This window comes from Grammomys surdaster, unplaced genomic scaffold (assembly GCF_004785775.1).
Source record: "Grammomys surdaster isolate TR1022 unplaced genomic scaffold, NIH_TR_1.0 183, whole genome shotgun sequence".
Taxonomy (NCBI): Eukaryota; Metazoa; Chordata; class Mammalia; order Rodentia; family Muridae; genus Grammomys; species Grammomys surdaster.
The window spans coordinates 2,695,791-2,704,376 of NW_021604628.1; the positions used below are offsets into that span (position 1 = coordinate 2,695,791).

General features: G+C 51.4%; 1 protein-coding gene across 2 annotated transcripts in view; it reads left to right on the forward strand.

Annotated features, from left to right (window-relative positions):
* The first annotated feature begins 8,294 nt into the window (after positions 1-8,294).
* The window catches only part of Pknox1 (PBX/knotted 1 homeobox 1), a 42,726-nt gene continuing 42,434 nt past the window's right edge, over positions 8,295-8,586 (forward strand). For both annotated transcript variants that reach the window (XM_028767868.1, XM_028767870.1), the window contains exon 1: positions 8,295-8,368. The gene's annotated coding sequence lies outside the window, so the exon portion shown is untranslated. The remainder of the gene's footprint in view (positions 8,369-8,586) is intronic.

Consider the following 8,586-nt stretch of genomic DNA (forward strand, 5'->3'; position numbering starts at 1 on the left):
GAGAGAGACACAGAGAGAAAGAGACAGAGAGACAGACAGAGACAGAAAGACAGAGAGACAGACAGAGAGACAGACAGAGAAAGACAGGCAGAGAGAGAGAGACAGAGAGAGAAAGAGACAGAGAGATAGACAGAGACAGAGAGACAGACAGAAACAGAAAGACAGGCAGAGAGACAGAGAGAGAAGGAGACAGAGAGATAGAGAGCAACATAGAGAAAGAGAAACCCAGAGAGACAGAAAGAGAAAGAAACAGAGACAGAGAGAAAGAGACAGAGAGAAGGAAAGAAAAAGACAGAGAGTGAAAGAGAGAAAGAGAGACAGACAGACAGACACACACACACACAGGGGTGGGGGGACGGGGAGATTGTGGAGAGACTCCAACCCTTGTGTGCAGATGGTGGTGATGCGAAACCTCCCAGCTGCTGTGGAGAACAGGATGGCTGCCGATCCAGAGAGATTAGACAATGGATTTAGGAAACAGGGCGTGGTGACACACACCTGTCATCCCAACGTCCCAGAGCCGGATGTGGGGGGCTAACCTCAGCTACACAATAAGTTCAAGGCCAGCCTGGGATACATGAGACCTTATTTTAAAACCAACCAAACAACATACAGGGGGCTGGAGAGCTAGCACGGACTGCTCTTCCACCAGGCCCGTATCAAGTGGCTCACGACATGAGGTTAGCCCCAGCTTTAGGGAGAGCTGCCTTGGAGCATTGCATTCATGCGCACAAACCCTTGTACATACTTTGAAACAAAATATATTTTTTAAAAGACTTAAAGTGTGCTCCAGCACCTCCAGCTTCAGAAAAGCCCTATTCATAATAGCAAAAAAAAAAAAAAAAAAAAAAAAAATCTAGGAGCCACCCAAATGCCCTGAGGCTGATGGGTAAATTAGCACAGTGGGATCTGCCCACATAATGAGATAACCTCCAACCTTCAAAAGGAAGGGACTCCTATATTTGCTATATTATGAGAGAGTCTTGAAAGAAGCCAGAGGGCTTTGAGAAGTGTTTACAGTGGATCAATCTTTGTAGCCAACAACAAAGAGAATCAATCTTGACTCAGTATATTGGCTCCTTTGTGAGACTGAGTTGGGCACAGTCAAGCTGACCTGTCCCCAGCTCCGTACTGGGCGTCAGGAGGAAGAAGATGCCCCCCCACCCCGCCACATGAAGACTTTTGGGTTTACTTCCCAAACTTTACAGCCCTGGTCCTGAAGGGTCATCCCTGTCATCCCAACATGGGGGGGGGGAGGCTGAAGCAGAAAAATTGCCAAGTGGAAGGCTAGCTTGGGCCACACAGCAAGAGTCTGACCCAGACAGGACAAAACAACGCTTTACTAAAAACCTTACCATCCCTTGCATCTGTGGATCTAATCTGGAAGCTGGCCAACTCTGAAAAGAAACTGAAGCTACAACTGGCTACACAAGTTGGTACTGCTTGCCAAGAACACAGAGTAGCCACGGGCACAGGGTAGTGTGGCCGCTTGTGGCCTGGGAGACAGGTCTGTCTAACCCACAGTATGACCGCCTTACTGCCACACTGAGCAGCATGGGTATAAAAAGCCAGCGTCTGGCCCTGCATCTAAAGGGCCCGTAGGACCCCAGGGCTGTAGGATGCTGTACCAGAAACACAGCTGTTCTGGGGGCAGGAGTGGAACAAAGGCTTCGCATTGGGAAAGCATCCAAAGCTTCCAGCTGTCGGAGTAAAACCAGGAACCATGGGAGCCAGACCCTTGCAGTTCTGGGTCGCTCTCTGCTTACACTTTCCGGGACCACACCTTGCTGTTAGGTGAGTTTAGACCCCCAGCACAGTTCCTCCAGGGTGGACCCCACCCCCCCAGCAAACACTTTGCAGATGAACGGGTTTTAAGTGTCTGTGTTGGTTAGCTGTTACTACCACAAGATCCCTGAGATTGTCGACTTAAGGAGAAGGAAGGTTTAAAAGACTTAACTGTTTTGGAGGTTCTGACCCGTGGTCTATCAGCCCTGTTGCATCGGATGTATGCTGAAGCAACACATTAAGGTTAGAGCCTGTGCTGGGGGAGGCTCCTCACGAAGCATCCAGGAAGCAAGAGAGAAGTAGGACTGGGTTCCCAATTTACTTGTTAAAGGCGGGCCTCCAGTGAGCTAACTTCCTCTCCTAGGCTCTACCTGTGAAAGGCCCCACCACCTCCCTGTAACATCCTAGACTGGTGGCCAAGCCTTCCACACACAGTTGAGGACTGTTCTCCAAACCTGAGCAGTTACCACTGAGAAATACCGTGGTAAACTGTATTGCCCTAGCACCCTGGTGGTAAACTGTATCGCCCTAGCACCCTGGTCCGAGCCCACCACATGGACAGCCTTTTAGCTAGTCTCAAACTGGGCTGTGGGATCATGTTGAATTGGGTTGTGGAGGTGGGGAAGTGAACAGCTGAGAGAATCCTCAAGCAGCAAGGACCTGCATCCAGATTGCAATTCCCTCATGCACAGGGCCCAGCTTTTCCAATTGTGTGAGTTGATTAGGGCACAGTAGGAAGAGCACAAGAGAACAGAACAACCTGGTCTCTCTACCTCTGCTGCAGAGTGTATCCGTGGTCTTAGCCTGGTGGGCTTCTCCCCACATTTCAATCCCCAGGTGGAAGCTTCACTCAACCCTGGCTCCACCTGGAGCATCAGATCCCACAGGCCAAGACTCAATGCCTCTCCCCGACCCCCGGGACCCCACTTCAGACAATAGCTTCAGGTCTTGGCTGGTATCAGTGCTTTGGACAGATTTGCTATAAATTGGAGGTTTTTATGCCTTGAATTTGAATTCCTCTGAGTATATTTTGGCACTTGCTAGAATTGTGCGCATAGAACTCCGAAAGACATTTTACTTCCATTTATCTTTTTATAGTTCTGAGGTATAGGGAAGGGCTGTCATGCCCTTGACAGGCACCACCCTCCCCAGCTCCCACATCTGGAAGTTCTCTGAATCCTACAGTTCCTCTCTGTTGGGTACCTTTCTGTTACTCTGATGTAACACCATGAGCAAGGCGGCTTATAGAAGGAAGAGTTTATTTAGGATCACGGTTCCAGAGGCAGAAGAGAGCCATCAAAGTGGTAAGTGCATGAGATTTGGCCCCCAAAGACTCATCATAGGTTTGAATGTTCCGCCTATGCGGAGTGGCACTGTTAGGAGGCGTGGCCTTGTTGGAGTGGGTGTGGCCTTGTTGGAGTGGGTGTGGCCTCATTAGAGGACGTGTGTCACTGTGGGGGTGGGCTTTGAGGTCTCAGTCTTTTTGTGGGGCCCAGTCTCTTCCTTGCTGCCTGTGAATCAAGATGTAGAACTCTCAGCTCCTTCTCTAGAACCATGCCTGCCTGGATACAGCCATGCTTCCCGCCATGACGATAATGGGCTAAACCTCTGAACCTGCAGGTCAGCCTCCATTAAATGTTGTCCTTTATAAGAGTTGCCTTGGTCATGGTGTCTCTTCACAGCAATGAAACCCTAACTAAGACAGCAGGGCAGCAAGCAGCAGGCATGGCGGTTACAGCGGGAAGCTGGGCGCTCCTATGTTGAGCCGCAAGCACAAAGTCCAGAGGCGGTTAAGTGAGACCCACATGAGGTGTTTTCGTTTGTTTTAATCTCAAACACCCTCAACCTCCCACACAGTGATGTACTTTTTCCAGCAAGGCCACAGCTCCTTAATGTCCATGCCTGGGACTATGGGGGACACTTCTTATCCAAACCACTACCCTCTGCTTCTCAGAGGAAGAGGGGACAGAAAGCTCCAGGCTCCTCATCAGAGCTTGTCTTTTGGGTGGTTTTCCAAAATTTAGGAGACACCAAGAGTTATCTATTAAGACAAAAGGCATTTCCACCTCCCAGGAAGTCTCAAGGACTCAGGAGCTTTGGGCCAGGGGCCAGGACCAGAGACTGGGTACCAGAACAGGTGTGCTGGCTAGTTTTAAATCAACTTGACACAAGGTAAAGTCATCAGAGAGGAGAGAGCTGCAACTGAGAGAGAGAACGGCTCCGTAAGATCAGGCCATAGGCCACCCTGTAGGGCATTTTCTTAGTGAATTTCATTAGTGATTGATGGGGGAGGGTCCAGCCCATTGTGGGTGGGGCCATCCCTGGGCTGGTGGTCCTGGTTCTATAAGAAAGCAAGCTGAGCAAGCCATGAGGAGCAAGCCAGTAAGTAGCATCCCTCCATGGCCTCTGCATCAGCTCCTGTCTCTAGGTTCCTGCCCTGCTTGAGTTCCTGTCCTGTTGTCCTTCAGTGATGAACAGTGATGGGATGTGTAAGCCAAATAAACTGTTTTTCTGGGGCTGGAGAGGTGGCTCAGCAATTAAGAGCATTGACTATTCTTCCAAAGTCCTGAGTTCAATTCCCAGCAACTACATGGTGTAACCGCCGTTTCTTTTGTAACGGCCGTCAGGTTCTGTTACTTTGTAAAGGCCGGCCGGTTCTGCTGCTCCGGTCGGCAGGTCAGGGTCTAGCAAGAGAGAAAGTGGGGACGGAGGAAGGGGAAAAAAGGGGCGAGAGACGCAAAAGATAGATACAAGCCAGAGTCCGGTGGAGTCTCTTCAAGTCTTCTTTATTCTCCTATTTTCTATCTCCTCCTTTCTACCTCCTCCTTTCTATCTCCTCCTCGACTCCTCTACTCCTCTACTCTTCTATAGAAGGGAAATCAGTCCTGATTGAACCTTGAGGCCCTTCTGACCTCCTCAGATATTAGATCACTCGGTCAGTTATGGTAGCTCTAGGAAACTTTGTCTACCCAGTATAAAGAGACTTGGGGAAAAAAACACTTTGGGGCCTGGAGAGATGGAGGGTCTGACTTTGATCCTTACCACTCATGTGAAAAGTTTCAGTGGCTTTACACACCTATAATCGCAGAGCTGGGGAGGTAGAGACAGGGGGATGCCCCAATTGACAGGTAGCTATAGGTCCAGTGAGAGACTTTGACTCAAAAGGTAAGGCAGAGACTGAGTGAGGAGGACAGCCAATGTTAGCCCCTGATCTACACACCTCACGCACCCACACAGTCACACACATGAGCAGGTATTCATGTGCACATGATACTACACACAAAGAGAAACAGAAAACAGAAAAAGGAACAACTCTAGTGGCATCTACACATTATAACTGATTGTTTGGTTGCTTTGTTTTTTTGCCCTTGGTTTTCATTCTTCAGAGACAGGGCCTCATATTGGCCTGGCCATCTGACTGGCTGGCCTGGAACTCGCTATGTAGCCAAGGATGTTTTTGACCTCTGACCCTCCTGCCTCCACCACCAAGTGCTAGGATTACAGATAGGCAACACCAACCTTAGCTGGTTGATTTCGAGACGAGGGACAGATTTGCTAAAATCACTCAGGCTGGATCTGAACTCCCAATCCTCCAGACTCAGCCTCATGAGTCGCGGGGATTACAAGTACCCCACACCATGACAAGCTCTGCATATCCATCATAATCCTCCTTCCAGATCCCCAGATCCTTAAGGATGTCCAAGGTCCTCCTCTAGCTTACATGCGACAGCAGGACTGCCCGTGTCCATCTGATGATTACTGGGCTGATGTACACACTGAAGCCCTGGTGGTCAGGGTCCACCATGTCTTTCTTTTTCTGAGAGGTCCCCTTGCAATCCTGAGCCCTGCCTGAGGCAGAGGGAAAGTTCGGTCCTTTAAGCTGCCGGCTCTGTCAAATTCTGCCCTAGTTGTGGTTTTGCATGGAACACACCACCAGCTGTCTGGCCCCCATCCCAGTCAAGTCACTTTCTTACTGCCCGATGTGACTGCTCTACACACTGTGCAGGGGTGGCTTTCTGGTTCCTCCCTCTTTTATACCTGCAGACATGTGTCCGCCACGAGCACCTACACTCAGAGGACTAAAATCCTCTTTTCTGTCAATGACAGTTGGGGTAAACTCAGAAACAGGATAAATAAAATCAGAGAGATGTTTAGGTTCCAAAGTGAGGTCATGTCCAGATGCTTCCTGAGTGGGAAGGAAAAGCAGGTTGCAAACTTAAGCCCCAAGATGATTCCTAAATGGGAATGAATTCTACTCTTGAATTTCTGTGTATAGTTACTGTTTGTGTGGCTTTTCGTTTCATGCTCTGAAACATGGTCTTTAGAAAAATAGTGAAGGAGCTTTACAAGTTATTTACGTGTATGTCCACATGTGTTTCTGGGTGTATGTACCCACAGATGCCAGAGAGGGTGGAGAATTCCTTGGAGCTGGACTCACAGATGGTTTGCTATCTGACATTGGTTGTGGAAACCAAATTCCGGTCCTCTGGAAGAGTAATACCTGCCTTTAACCTCAGAGCCACTTCTCAACCCCTACTAGGGAAACTTCAAAGAACATTGTAAAGACACAGAACGGATGATAAATGGAGTTAAATGTATAATATTCTTTCCTTAGAAGCCACCCTGGATCTCAGCCCTAGGAGGAGGCCCTGTGTCACAGGGTTTGAGAGAAGCAAAGGATTCCTGTGGTCTATGGTATGGTGATGTAATGACCCAGACCACTGTGGGTGATGACGACCCTGGGAAGGTGGTCCAGACTTGTATAAGAAAACATACTGACCAAACCATGGAGAGGAGTGACAGACCTTTATGGTCTCTGCATCAGTTCTTGCCTTAATATCCCTCGATGACAGACCATAATGTGGCAATATAAACCAGATAAGACCTTTCCTCTTCTAGGTTGTTCTGGTTGGTGTTTTAACACAGCGATAAAAAGCAAAACAAACAAGATACTCTTTTGTTGATCCCTTGCAATTCTTTTTTTTTTTTTTTTTTTGGTTTTTTCAAGACAGGGTTTCTCTGTATAGCCCTGGCTGTCCTGGAACTCACTCTGTAGACCAGGCTGGCCTCGAACTCAGAGATCCGCCTGTCTCTGCCTCCCAAGTGCTGGGATTAAAGGCGTGCGCCACCATTGCCCGGCTGATCCCTTGCAATTCTTAATAACTTTGTTTTTTGAGATACGGTCTATACTGGCCAGGACCTCAGAAGGTAGATAAGGACTTTGAACTTCTGATCTTTCTGCTTTGACTTCCCAAGTGCTGGGATGTCAGACATGTGTCATCAGTCATACCAGGTTTATGTGTGTTGGGCATCCAACCTACGGTTTTGTGTATGCTCTTATCAACTGAGCCGTATCTCCAGCCCCCAAACCCAGTTATTCAAATTTTATTAAGATTGTTGTTGCTATGTAAATGTGTGTGCATACCACACATATGTGTTGGTAGCTGGTTCATTCCTTCCACGTGGGTTCCGTGGTGAAGTGAACTGTAGCTACAAAGAGAGCGATACCCTGAGGGCATCCTGTGGAGCCCCGAGGACACAGGAGGGAGTCCTCTGAGATACGGGCTGCAGCTACCTCAGGCTCCTTCCAGCCATCAGTCCTGGTGTACAAGATTCCTTTTGAGGAGTGTGGGGTCATCGGAACCGCTTTAAGCTGTGCGCGGATGCGAGACACTGATCACACACTCAGGCAGCTGCTGCATAGACAAGCCAGACAAACCGAGGGCCTCCATCGCTCTGTCTTTACAGCTATCAGTGAATGAAGCCACGGGGCCCGGGATATGGTTAGAAACACCATGTCCAGTCCTCCTAAGGAAAGCCCCCCCCCTTTTTTTTTTTTTTTTTGGCCTGGAGTCTTAACGAACCAGATGTCCGATCGCAGTCACTTCACGGTCAGTCAGGAGACTGCATCCATGGTCAGGTCCCAGGTCAGACATCTCAGGCGCTCAGTCCTCCTCAAAGATGAACGCCTACCTCCCCGCGCCTACTCCTGCTCCAGAACCTTGATTGCGAGGCGCCGTTCAGGACGAAGAGCTGGAGCCGGGAGGCCAGGAATCGAAGGTCCTCAGATGGTACAGCCCGTCCTCCCCGCCCGAGCTGCAGATGGTTCCACCCAGCTCTACAAACCTTTTTCCGAAGGGAGGGAGCAGAGGAGGCGTGGTCTATAGCGCTGTGGGCCACGCCCCACTGCGTGGTCCTGAAATGTAAGCTCTGCCTCTGGGGCGGGGCAGGCTGCTACTAGCGCCGGGGCTGGGCCGCTGGGTGGGGCCAGGCTGAGTGCGCGCCGCGGGGCGGGACCGGCCTCTGCCCCGCCCCTCCGGGGCCCTCCCCGCCCCCTGCCTCGCCCCCGCCCCACCCGCCCCGCCCCCTGCCCGCCGTCGCGCTGGGCGGGGGCGGAGCCCGGGCTCGGCAGGCCCCGCCCCCGCGGTGAATATTGATGCGGCGCGCGTCGGCGTCGCCCTCCTCCCATTGAGCGAGGCTGTGTCGCGTGGCCCGGCGTCGGCGTGACGGTTGGACGCGGGCGCGGCACTGCGGGTCCCGATTGCTGCAGCCGCTTGTCAGTGTGATGAAGATTGGCACCCAGGTAAGCTGTCACTCAACCGCTCCGCCGCCGCCGCCGCCGCCGCTCTCGCCGCCGCCGTCCCTATCAATCACACCGGCCGAGGCCGTCGCTGCCGCCGCCTCCGCCGCTGCCTCTTCCGCCGCGGGCCGGGCGGGCGGTCGGGCGGGCGGTGCCCGGGGCCCGCACTTGACCCGCGCCCGGGGCGGGGGCGGGGGCGGGGGAGGGGTGCGCCGATGGGG